Source organism: Calidris pugnax, unplaced genomic scaffold, assembly GCF_001431845.1.
Source record: "Calidris pugnax isolate Ruff unplaced genomic scaffold, ASM143184v1 scaffold54, whole genome shotgun sequence".
Classification (NCBI taxonomy): domain Eukaryota; kingdom Metazoa; phylum Chordata; class Aves; order Charadriiformes; family Scolopacidae; genus Calidris; species Calidris pugnax.
Window position 1 is genome coordinate 13,292,618 of NW_015090864.1, and position 13,102 is coordinate 13,305,719.

The 13,102-nt window shown below is 39.2% G+C and overlaps 1 protein-coding gene across 8 annotated transcripts in view; it reads right to left on the reverse strand.

The window, feature by feature from the left end:
• The window catches only part of CREM (cAMP responsive element modulator), a 34,049-nt gene extending 33,728 nt beyond the window's left edge, over positions 1 to 321 (reverse strand). For 7 of the 8 annotated variants that reach the window (XM_014944983.1, XM_014944985.1, XM_014944984.1 and 4 more), the window contains exon 1: positions 147 to 315. The gene's annotated coding sequence lies outside the window, so the exon portion shown is untranslated. Of the gene's footprint in view, positions 1 to 146 lie in introns of all 8 variants that reach the window. The other variant, XM_014944989.1, reaches the window with a different exon arrangement.
• Positions 322 to 13,102: the final 12,781 nt, after the last annotated feature.

Here is a 13,102-nt window from a genome sequence, read left to right on the forward strand (position 1 = left end):
AGCGGCACAGCGCCCCCCGGCCCTACTCTGCTCTGCCCTCCCCGCCGCACCGCCGGGTCCGGCCGCCGCCCGCTGCGCTGCCCCGCTCCCGGCCCGTGGGGGGTCGGGCTGCGCGCACACGTGTCCCCGCCCCCTCCCGCACTCACCCGCCGCCCTGTACGTGCTGCCCCCGTCACAGGGGGTGGGAGGGGGGGATTGGGCCGGGCGGAGCCGCACGTCGGCCTCACGTCAGCGCTGATGCAGCCGCGCCGCCGCGGGGGCGCTGAGGAAATGGCGTCTGCGGCGACTCCCAGCCCCAGCGGCCGCGGAGGGGGGAGGAGCCGGGGGGTTAGGCGGCGTCGCCGATTGGCTACAGGGCGCTCAACGGCCGGCTGGCTGGCCAACCGTCGCCGCGGGGCTGCCGGCAGCGCCTCTCATTGGCTGGGGGGCGGGACGAGCCACCTGGTGTGAAGGGGGGGGCCCTCCCCTCAGGCCGGGGGGGTGTGTTCAGCGGGCAGAGGCAGTGCGGAGTCGGCTGCGGCGCCGAGCAATGGCGGCTCGGCCCAGGGCGCCCTCAGCGGCGGGCGAGGGGACGGCCCCGCTCCCCGGACGCGGTTCGCACTCGAGGGGTGCGATAGCAGGGGTGCGGTCCCCACGCCGGCGATAAGGGAGGTGGGCTGGGCCGCGCTGGCCCGCAGCGGAGCGGCCTCCGCGCGCAGCCCGGTCCAGGCGAGGCGGGCGCTGTCCCCCGGTCGCCCTCAGGAAGGGGGAGCCGGCTGTCGTCCCCTCGGCGGTACCGGAGTAGTGAGGTACACGGAACCTTGCTGGGGGAGCAGCCGGCGGGACAGCCAGCGGCAGGGCCGCCCCGCCTCAGCTCGGTTTTAAATTCTACTTACTGAAAGCACACGCCTTACATCAGTTATTTCTAATATGATCTATTATTTTTTTCTTTTTTTGAAGTCTGACATTGTATTTTGCGTTCATTCGGCTAAATAAATCAGAAATTGCCGAGAGATAAGGAGCAGGAGTGACGTGCGTGTGTCCCCGTGCTCCGGGGTGCGCTCAGATGGCGTGAGTCATGTTGGGTTTCACTGTGCGTTTCAGCAGTTCTTGTTCCAGGAAGTATAAGGTTCACATTCTCAGTTTTGATAATACCAAAATGTCATAAATGCTTGGGCCCTGAAGTCTGTTACTAGTGGTGTTTTAACACCATATGTCTTCCTGCTGTCCAGTATTTTACAAAGTAAATTTGAATTTCCTATCTATACGTCAGTCCACTTACATTCTAAAGTTGTGTATTTACCCATTTTTATGTTTGGTTTTTTTGGGTTGGTTTTGATTTGTTTAGTGTTTGGTGGTTTTTTTCTGTGAGAAACTATTCAGTAGTGTGCTAAATAAGAATGAAAAACCTAAGTTAATTTCACGTGACTCATTGTGATTGAAGAATTGGAGGATGTGTGTGTCAGGGTTGGTAATACATATAGGTCAAATACTCAGTCCTATTCATGGGGTGAACAGAACCTAGATATTGATTTCCTGTGTTTAAAAAAGCCAAATAACTCTTATCTTTGACTTCATGAAAGACGAATTATATTTATTTGCAAAGGTTTTTGCGTCTAAGCATTTGTTTTCTAATTTGCCTGACAGAAATTATTTAACACAGCCATCAAATTCATAATCTAGTACAAAGAATACAAATTTTTTAGTGTCCATATTGCTTATGCAAGTTTTCAGTTTTAATCCTACATTTCCTTTGTTGAAATGTTGAACAACACCCCCTTCCTGTTTTGAGTTCCGTTTCCCTCCTTTTGTTTGTTGCATATATTTTATGTGTTTTTTCAGGGTTTTAAATAGGAGTTTCTTTTCCCATGATTAATAACCACCTGGTTTGACAGCTAACCCGTTAGGTACAAAATTGTTGTGCCTGTTCATCAAAAGATGTGCTTTACTAGAAAACCTCTGCTGAATTAGAAAATATTTGATAGAATAATGAGATAATCAAATGAGCAACTAAGTATCAAACTACTGAGAATAACTCTGCTGAAGCTTTTGGAAAAAAATCCGTCTCTGTTTAGTATATTCAAAAAACCAAAAGTAGCTGTTGTGATACTAGTAGAACCTCAAAAATATTTTGGAAGGTAGAAGTCTGATTACAAACAGGAAGCAAGTTCGTATGAGTGTGTTAAATAACGGAAACTACTGGAATGAGTTATTTATAAACAAGCTGAGAATTTCCATGGAACTCTTACAGTGTGAATTTGGAAAAGCAGTTATTTTCTATTAGTTTTCAAGTAAGTCATAAGCAGCGCTGAAATGTTTAACTAAGACTTTATTACTCTTCTCTCTGATAATTTAATGAAATGTATCAGAGGAGTGAGTCAACTGCCAGAGGGATTTAGTCCTTGGTGATACAAAGACAACTAACCAGCTTCAGCTCGAGTGGGCTGCCTTCTGCTGGGGTTTAGCCCGGCCACAGGGCTGCTGGGCTGGAAGAGCAGGGCAGTGAAGAGGAAGCGTTGAGCTCTTAATGTGGTAGGGTTGAGGCACTATCTTAGTTAGCTGAGGCCAAAATGACCTTAGCTACAAAAAGGTGTTATTTTGACTAAAATAATTCTAAAATGGTTCTAATTCAATTGGTATCAATCCCTGATATGAAACCATTTAATTTCAAATGCTAAGATCGAAAGTAATCCATAAGAAGACTGCACAGGTCAGGATTCTTTATGATTGTCCTAATTTACATTGTAAATTTACATTGTAAAGATGGTACTGAACGCATATTTGAAATCCAGGCACTTTGCTGCCATCAGAATGACTGCCTGGGTCGTCTTTTCTCTCTAACCTGAAATGTCCAGCCTGATACTGTGTCCTGCAGTGTCAACAAGGTATCAATGATTCAGTAGTGGTTACTTTTTTATTGTTTTTTGGCCTTGGTGGGCAAAGTCAGAAGTTCTGTAAAGAGAAGTTGAAAGTGTAACTGAAAGAGCAATATGAGTTTAAGCGGTCCCATCTCATTTCCACCCCCGCAGTGACATTGATGGGACTGCTTGGGCAAGCCAGAGCCCTGTCCCAGGAATCATTAGAGTTAGAAACAATTTATCAAGAAAGTAAGTTTCTTTCAACCGGGATCAATTCTCAAGTCAGGTCCACTGCCCCGTCACAGAGAGAAGTGCTACCACAACTGAGTGTGCGTGGGGAATAATATATGACAGGGAGTTGGAGCAACTTCAGCTGGCACTGACACCAAAAGAGAGGCAATGCTCTTTGCAGAGAACATAAAGGCTTCACCGTGCTTCTTACGTCAATATAAATGCCACCAATGTAATCTTCAGACAACTGGTTTTACGTATTGGGTCTTCACAGCTATCTTTTAAATAGATTTTTTTAAGGAATAGGGTTAAAAGAACTTGGTGCATTTCAGTTATAATCTTATGAAACACCTATGTAGTTTTCTTGTTAAAAAGTTCATAGATTGTCGTGGCATAAGTGAACACAGGAAAAGGGATATTCTACTTTTATTGTAGATTTCTTTTTAATTAGGATTCAGACATTTGAAAATAATATTTTAGACTGACAGAAAAACAGACTCGCATTTTATTTAAAAAAAACCCAAATATTTAATAATTTTGCTTTGATTGTGCATTATGGAAATGATCCCAGTATTGCCATCTTGAGTGATGTTTGTTCTATGATTCTTTTTCCATCCTAGAGTCACTTTGTGTGTTACATATCTCTCTTTTCAGCCCATTCCATGCCCACACTCCCTAAACATGATGAAATATAACTTTTAGGTTAAAGAAACACAAAAGAAAAACCTTTATTCAAATTATGTCTGAAATGCCCTGTTATTTAAATAAAGAAAATGATAACTTATAGGTAGTTTATTATGACAGAAATAATTCCCACTGGATGCTTAGCTAAATGTCCAGTAAATGTATTCTCACCTAACTCTTAATGAAGCTCACTGTTAGGCTTTTCTAACAGTGTTCTGTTTTGCTTCACTTACACAATCTGATATTTGATGTCTACATCTTTATCTCCTTAAAGATTGCATGTTTATAGTTATTGTTGTATGTCTTAAGTTAATTCCTTATTGGGTACATGAAGCTAGAAGAAACTGAATTACTCTAAAATAATTGCACCACAGATCTCTTTGCAGACCATAAAAGTTTTAGCTGGTCATTAAATAACCCTACCTCTACTCTTTCATTGCCTCTAGAGGAATGGGAGGACAAGTGCAGAACTTGTAGAGTGGTCACAGGAAAGTGCAGTCTACGCACAGCCACTGTTTTCACAACTTACCTATTTTGTAAGTGTGATGAAAGTCAGGAGTAACCGATGCCCTCATGCTGTAACAGAATCCTGATCCATCTGAAACAGAGAAAGATTAGGCAAGTACACTGAAATGAGTATAAAATATAAAATACTGTAATGAATATAAAATATAAGACTAATCCTTTGTTTACCTATTATTTTTTGGTAAACTGCTAGCAATGCAAGAAAAATGTGCATTTCAATTGGCTTACAAATAGAAACAGAAATGGCACACCCTTTAAAAAGGCAAATGTTACCAATATTGTAAATGGTAAAAGCTTTGTAAATTGTTGGGGTTTTTTTCCCCAATGTATATAGGTTTTAAAAAATGTTACACATCTGTGGGATTATAAGTATTTAGTTATATTTCCTTTCCCAAACTACATTAAGGTGGAAGTAAGACTGAGCGACTGTATGAGTAGTATAAGAGCAAATTACTGATCCTTTTATTCTTATTTTTTGCTACTGCCCATCACTGGAATCTCTGAAAATTGCTGCTGCCTAAATTGGTGCTGTGCTAAGGCATCACCTTGACTTCTGTGGGTCGCAGAAGCCAGAAACCCAGGAAGGAGTAGCCTTGAGGAGTCCCAGGTACGGATTAGTGAGAAGTCTGGCCTAACAGCTGTGAGGCTTTGCAGTACCTTAGCTGGCTCAACACTGCCTTGTGTCATGAAAATAACAGGATTTCTTTATTTGGAAGTCTTGGAGGTTATTACTGTTGAAGGGAGTATTAAGTATTAATCTAGTTCAGTTCTTTAAAATACCATTACTTTGATTTTCTTGGGTTTGTAATGATTTGATTTTGGATAATAACTTGCAGTAATAGTACAATATTTTACACCCAGTCTGAAATACAAAGTTTCAATGTGGTTTGTGTCTTTTTTTTTTTAACTTTTTCAGGATTTGTAATCAGAAATCTGATTTTATAAATACTAAACCAGAGTCACAAGTGGTACACTACTCTGTAGTTTGAAAGGAGGGGTACTTACTGATGCACACATGCCAATGTAAACCAGAATACACTAGCAGCTAAGCTGCAGTCACATAATTAATCATTGCTTGAACCACACCACAAACAACTAAAAGGATTTGTGAATGTATAGTTAGATATTTGGTGTGGAGTTTGTAAGAAAAGCTTTATGAGAAGGAGAATTGACGCAATTCACAGTGTCTGTTTTCCCATCTGCCATTCATAGGTCATGTCTCCAGCACTGTTGTCTCACCACACACTGGAGCCAGAAGAAATTAAAAAATGGGGAAAAAATGGGGTTTGACAAATAACTTGACATTCTATGAATTGCTGTGTACTCATTTGTCACTCATTTCATGAGAGAAATTATTATAGTGGAAAAATAATATTCTGACCAGGGAACAGTGTGAGGTGGCTGAAAAGTTTAAAGAATTCACTGGTGAGTTCAAGACACATGAATGAAAAAAGAATGGCAATTGAGATCTATTCCATGAAATTTTCTCATTTCGTCTGCTCAATAATAAGCTTTGCCTAAATAATTATTACCTTATAACACGATGTTATGGTTTGAAGAACCCACAACAATTTATTGTTGTTTAGACAATTATTCTATCACCCAATGACCCCTCCCCACCCAGGAAGGGGAATCAGGGAAAACCAAGGAAACCTGAGGGTTGATATATAAACAGATTTAGTAGAATAATACCAAATAATTAACATTAATTATACTAAAGAACCAGTATTGATCCCCATACCAATATAAAACATACAAGGATTATACTCAGCCAATTCCATCACCAGGAAGCTGTGCACTCCCAGCAGTGGGGAGGTGATGTGGGACACTGCGGGTGCTATGGCTTCGGGAGGAAGGGAAGGGCTCAGGGCACCAGGTCCAGCACCAGGGAAAGAAGTTATCAGGATTGCAGCCATCAAGGGTGCAGAGAACTCCTCAGCAAACTTTCTAAATTATATTGAATGTGACGTTCATGGTATGAAATAATTCTGTCAGCCAGCTTGGGTCACGTGTGTGGGTCTGGCTCCTCCTTGTCCCCATACCTGGCAAGGTTAAAAAACACTGAGACCTTGAAAACCACATACCATAGTTGGCTATAAAGTAAATATTTTCACAAATTTTGACACCAGAGTCTTCTTAAAATGCAGTTTTCCCTAGCATTAGAAGAGAATTCACTGAAAAGGAAAATTACTAAAAGAAATTAATCCCATGTCACTTAAACCAGGACACAGGAGTATAATATCTACTTCACAGTATTCTTAACCAGTTACAATTTATTGCTGTTTGTAGAGATTTTTGGACTTCTTTGGTGAAAAGTATAAGATTTGTATAAATCATTATTTTATACTTACAACATGAATATTAACTGATGTCACTGATGTCTGTGTTAAAAGAAGTACACGAAAGACAGAGTTTGCCAGTATGAAAAGCTTCCTGAAAGGTTTAAAAAGGCTCAGGTAGCTTAATGTGAATATACTGTGTCACAGAAATGTGTATACCAAACTGTTTGCTGTTGTATGATAATGCTTTGCAAAAGATTTGTTCTGTGAAGCAAGGTAAGCAGATGCAATAATGGGGCAGGCACTGATACAGATGTGCAGAAACTACCTCGCACAAAGGTGAGTGACATCAGTGGTTGTAAAGGACAGTGAAGAGCAAGAATGAAGAATAAAAAATGGAAAGCTAAAGCAGCAGAATAAATGGAGCTCACTAGCCACAAAGTAGAGGTGTCTGGGAGCTATAAATAGAATGAAGAGATAAAAGTGAAAAATAATTAAATGGGATAGTATTCAGAATAACAGGAGATTATTAGGCTATTCACAGTGTAGTTTATGTGACAGAGCTTTTGCACTTCTTTCATGTCAAGAGTTGTTAGTTCTTAATCTACCAGTAATACACATAAATAGCCAAACCAAGATATTTTTCTTGAAGAGGCAATCTCTATTATCAAATACTAGCTCAACTAATCTATCTCCTTGAAGATGCTATTTTGCCAGCTGGCTTATTTATGTACTGTTTTTTCTTATTCTATTTATCTGCCACTTTTGCACATTACACAAGTTTCAGTCCCCATTAAGTATGAAAAATGTATTTTACTGAACTATTTGAGAGACAAATATATATATTTATTAAACCATTTCTCAAAAAAACCCCCACCTAAACCCAAGGAAACTGTCAGTGGAATGATATCTAGTTTAATTTGGAAAATGATGCTTTAGAAATGGGCACTAGATGTTTCCTATTTATCATATTTTAGTAAAGACAGATATTACTTGCTCTTTTTCCTCCCCTTCCCCCCCCTTTTTTTTTTCTCCTGGAAAAAACAGCTCTGCAAATTCAACCTTGTCTCAAAGCTAAGTTTTATTGTCCAAGATTCTTCATCACTAAGGGTTGTGCAGTCACTGAGTTCTTCCATCTGTGTGTTTTTATACATAACCCCCGCCACAGATGTCAAAGAGCAGTGTGCTGGGGTTTACATTTTTAGTCTAGTGGTAACACCGCTCACGATTCACATGACTATTTTCTCCAAAAGATTGTGCCTCGCAAACAAAAAGAAGCAGACTTCTTCCTCTCACAGTGTTTGTTGAACAATACTTTTTCATTGTGTTACAGGCATCTCCTTGTGAGGATTATTTTAATATGATTTTAAATAGGATTTTGTTATGGTGCACGATTTATGCATTTTTTTATAAAAAGTAGTCATACTGCGAAAAAGGGGGGTCGAATCACTATCTGAAGGCAATTACACAATTTCTGAATTAAAGGGGGAGAGGAGTTTAGAATTATACTGGCCTACTTCTAGTGTTTTGTTTGGCTCGCTGCTGGTAGTGTCAACGTATTTCTTAATCACAAGTGGGCAGAGGGAAAATAACTTTCTCTGGAACTTGCCGACTTTCCTTCCATTGCGCACAGTGCCCTCACGCGGCTCTTCCATTTTCCTAACGCAGCCAACAGAGATGATGTATAATGTTTTACCAGCTCTGTGTGCTCAACTCTGTTACCACACTTAATATCTTTGGGATTTCATACATTTGATGGAAGGACATACAGTCTTGTAATGGAACAAATGAAAGCTCCGAAAGCTTCTAATATTTGGTACCTCACATACAAAGCTGTTTCATATCTAAAAAGTCCTCTAAGTAGAATCAATAGATTCGGAATTACTGCATTATTAAAGTTTTACAACTTTAAATACAAGTTCTAAATATGCAATTTTACTCGTCAATAACGTCACTGAACAGGGTTTTTTTAGCAATATTTCTCAAAAAAGTATAGGGAAGGAAAATTATCTAGGGTTGCTCATACGTACAGATAATTTAACTTCTTAGCTACAATGACATCAAAATAAGTTGGTCCCATTTTTTAATAATCAAGGAAAATATTACATTTGTGATTTTTTTTCTGAGCAATCTTAGGTCCTGGGGAAGGACAGAACAAATCTGGGAGTTGAAAAAAGCAGTTGATGCCTAACTAAATGTTCTTTGGGGGAGGTCAGCTCCTGTTTATTTTCCTATTTCATGAACAGAAAGATGTAGATTTTGTTAGTCTTAGTGCAGGTTGTGCACGTCTAAACTGTTACACTGCTATTTTTTTTATATATTCGGGACTGCCATCTAGTGGACATGGTTGCAGTGAGCGTCCCTTTCTTACCGAGAACTGAAGGGGTTCAAACAGGTAAAATAGTCACACATTTAAAATTCTTCATAAACTTAAAAAAATAAGTCTAGATTAAAAATAGCTGTAATGAAATAAAGGTTAATTCTTGCTTTCAGTTATCTTATTTTTAGAAAATTTTAAAAGTTATTTTAATATTACCATCTGCACCAATAATGCAGACTAACTCATTTAGTGAAAATTTAGTGTAACATGAATATAACACGAATAATCCAGCATAAATCTTGTGCACAAACTAAATAACGTGGCTGCAAGGAAAGGAGAGACGAGTAACTTGCTCAGAATTTAGCAGGTATTCTCTTTTTCTACAGGATAAAGGCTAAAGGATCTGTTGCTGTAAAAATGGGATTTGAAATCGGAGGAAAAAAGAGCAGACAGAAACATGGAAGGCATCTGCAAGCGCGATGGTGGTGGTGAGGAATGTGGACTGTTTGCTGTCAGTTCAGATTGCAGTCCCTAAACCAGCTTTTAAATAAAGCAGTAGGTCATATAGTGGTGTATTTCATGTAGTGTTTGTATTACCAGAGGCGTGTGGGATTCCTAATTTTGGACCGGAATAATACAGTGTTAGATGGAGTATAAACATAAACAAAATAGCTCCTGCCAAAAGGAATTTATTCTATAAGAGAAAAGAAAACATGTTAATGCAAACAGACAGGGAAACACAAGTATCAGATAAGAGAAAACAAATGCGTATAAACAACAGTGGAATTTCAGGACTGGTTAGAATGATGAACAGACTTGATATCAGATGTAATCATAGAAATGTTAAATTTGTGTATGTGGTGTGGCAAAGTTTTAAGGTGGCATATGCATGTACTACAAATTAACCTGTGTGTGTCACTACTGTAATCAAGAATTGATAAAGAATTGATAGGAATTTACTGAGAAGTTGACTTCTCCATAGGACCATCCTGTGAAAGCTGTCAGAGTTTCCCATTGTGTCACCCATCTGTGACTCCACTGGCCACAGCTGCCAAAAGATGACACTGAGCCCAGGTGAAGCTGGTTTTAAAGTGGGTTTGGACATTTGCTGTCATCAAGAAATGTGGCAAGACGTGGCTCAGGCTGCTGAACACTCCGTTAATTGATAAAGCTTTGTCAAATTGCAGCATTCTTAGCTGGTGTTCCTGGGCTTGTCTGCCCAGCAGGCTTAATTCACCCCAGCTACATCTGAGCTTCAGACAGAAGCAGCAGCACCACTGCAGAGTTAACACTGAATTAAGCTCACTGATGCATAAATCATATACCCACCCATGTAAAGCACTGGTGCATACACACAAGTTTTAGTCTTGTTCTGAGTGGATACATGAAAATTATTTCTTAATGGGCTATAAGGAGAACTTCTGTGTCTTGTGGATGTGCAGGCAGCCCTCTGGGAGTGCTGGGATGAGTTGAGGAGCACAGGCAGGAGAGCTCAGCACGCTCGTCTCAGAGTCCTGCAATGCCCCACGGGGTACTTTCAGGTGGTGATTCTCTGGCCAGCCTTGACAAAGAAACTTGGTGAAAAGAGTACCCAGATTTTACAAAGTTTTGGGACTTTGAAATTATTACTTCCCAGATACATTTAAATCCGAGAACAATTTTTAAATACCTTACATAAAAAGCAATAATGGAAGTTTATGTTCTTCTTCCTAGTTGTGTTTCTTTAATTGTGGTCCCCAACTGCAGTCTTCCAGAACAGAGTTTGCAGAAGAGGTAAGGATTTGGTACCTAATTTAAAGTCTGTGGAAATTGTGAGTATTCATCATCTCAGAAAATGAGCACATGATTTTCTCATGCTAAATACCCAAAATTATTAGATTTGAAAATATCTTCCTTCCCATATCTATATTTCCAGTTTCCAACAGTTAACTCAGAGCAATTCTTCCTCATATAAGAGAAGTTTGGAAAATATGTGCTGTGTAAAGTTTGGGTAGTGAACAGGTAAGGATGTTTTTCATTAACTACCATCTAACTTGTGATATCTAATATGATCTTGTACAATTAATACATTCTCATAGCATGATTAAACGGCATAATTTAATTGTGCCAGCATATATCTCAGCTCCTAAGGGTTTAATTTCACCAGCTTGTTGCCAGTGCTACCACTGGAACAGGGCGTTGAGCCCCACAAAAACAGTGTGCCACAGATACAATGTAACAGTTGCAGAAAATAACAAGCAATCAAAAGCTGAAAGTTACAAACAAACCACTCCTCCCCTCAGCAAATAGAACTAAACCAGAGAACTAGAAAAAACCCGTTTTTTTTCAGATTGAAAACAGAGAAAGCAGAAATAGTGTTTAAAATTTCTAGAAAGAGTTAATAAAACTAACTAAAACCAGAGAAAATTATTAAGGCTTAGTGAAAAAAAAAGTTGTAAACACTGGAAATGAAATGGGCAAGGGCCACTGACAACATAAAAAGGAATTATTTTGATACGAGTGATTTGAGCAATGCAGAGCTTTCTGAAATAAATGTCTGCTTTCCAGAAAACTATGTCTCTGTAGATCCTTAGAGTGTATACTCTAAATGGATTCTCTTTTTAGCTTTAATAAAACATAAATATTGATGCAGAGACATTTTTGGAGAACCTCTTTAACATGCCTAGGTTTTATGTAACACCTTTCACATTACCATGTTTTTAATTTTTCAGTGCAATGCTGTAGAAGCCTGTGTATCCTTGACATTCCACTCGCCCTGGTGAATTTTCCTGTGTCACTGAGCACTTCTAGAAAACCTGCCCCCAATATTTATTAAATTTGATTTAAGGTGCAGTTTACCTGAACCGGTCTCACTAGGTTTGCTTTATTTATACCAGAGCCTAGGATGCTATTTGTCCCATCATAATGTAGAAGTCTAAAATGACATAAATTACTTGCTTAATTCAAAATAAAAGGGGGATCTAAAATAACTGGCTCAGCTCTAGAAACCTACTTTGTCGATGCAGAATTAGCCTCTTTTAGAATCTCCTTAACTGCATCTTAAAATAAAAGTCACCATAATATTGCTCACTCCTGGAAGGCAAGTGTAATAAGTAACCTCTGCAGTGAATGGATGGAAAGGAGATGTCCAGAAAACAGTCTGGGTGTTTGTCACGTCATAAACATTTTTGTATTTTCATGCTCTTTGGCTGTATCTATACTCACCTGTGTGACACCACACCTCTGTAGAAAAGAACTGTTGGTGCTGAGGACTTGATAGCCACACGATGTGATTTTCAGAGGTTTTACTTCAGACCTTTGATCCCGTGAACATTAATTAACAGTTGATGGGCTGGACTACCTGCTGATGGAATTGGCTGATTATTACTTAATTACTTGAGAGCCTAAAATAGTTGTATTTTTTTTTTTTTTTAATTAAGGTCAATTAGATGTGATACTTTTTTAGTGTACATAGAATTAACATATTTTGGACTACCATAATTAGGTAAACCTGATACCTACATGCAGTTTTACAAAGATACAGAAATATGCACTCTCACAATCTCTTATTAATGTAGATTACAGAGCACTTTTAGCATATGTCTTTAGATCTTGATTTTCTGCTTTCTAACAAAGTGCCTCTTAACTCAAGACATATTTAAGCTTGCTTCTGCAGAACTGAGGAACTGGACTTGACTTTTAATAAAAAAGCAGCCCAAGCAATATTTTTCCACAGTCAAGGAAAAAAAGATATTTAAGAATTTGAAGTTAGTGTTTTTATACATGCACATGTAGAAGTACATCTCTGGCTCTCATCCAGCCCGAAGAATTTTGTTCTGGAAGTTACAAGGAGAAGTGTAAAAGAATCTGCAGTCACTTTTCAGAACACAACTTCACTGTACCAGCTGGGTATTTCCAATGTTGCTATTTTCAGCTGGAAAGGAAAAAACCAGGAGTACTTGAATAGCATGTAATAGAGGATACAGGTATGAAAACTCTCTTGCATAATAAGAGCTGTGTGGCATTTCTGTAATTTAATATACAAACAAACGTGGGTTGAAACCAAACACGGATTTCTTCTGACAGGAAAAATACTCCAAATAACAGAAAAAAAAGGTATTAGAATTATAAATGTGTTACACTTTGACTGATGGAGCAATTATATTAGTAATTACTACACTGAATGTGGTGTTTTTTCTGAGTGACAGTTATTTTTCTTACCCTTTCTATCCCTCACATACCTGAAC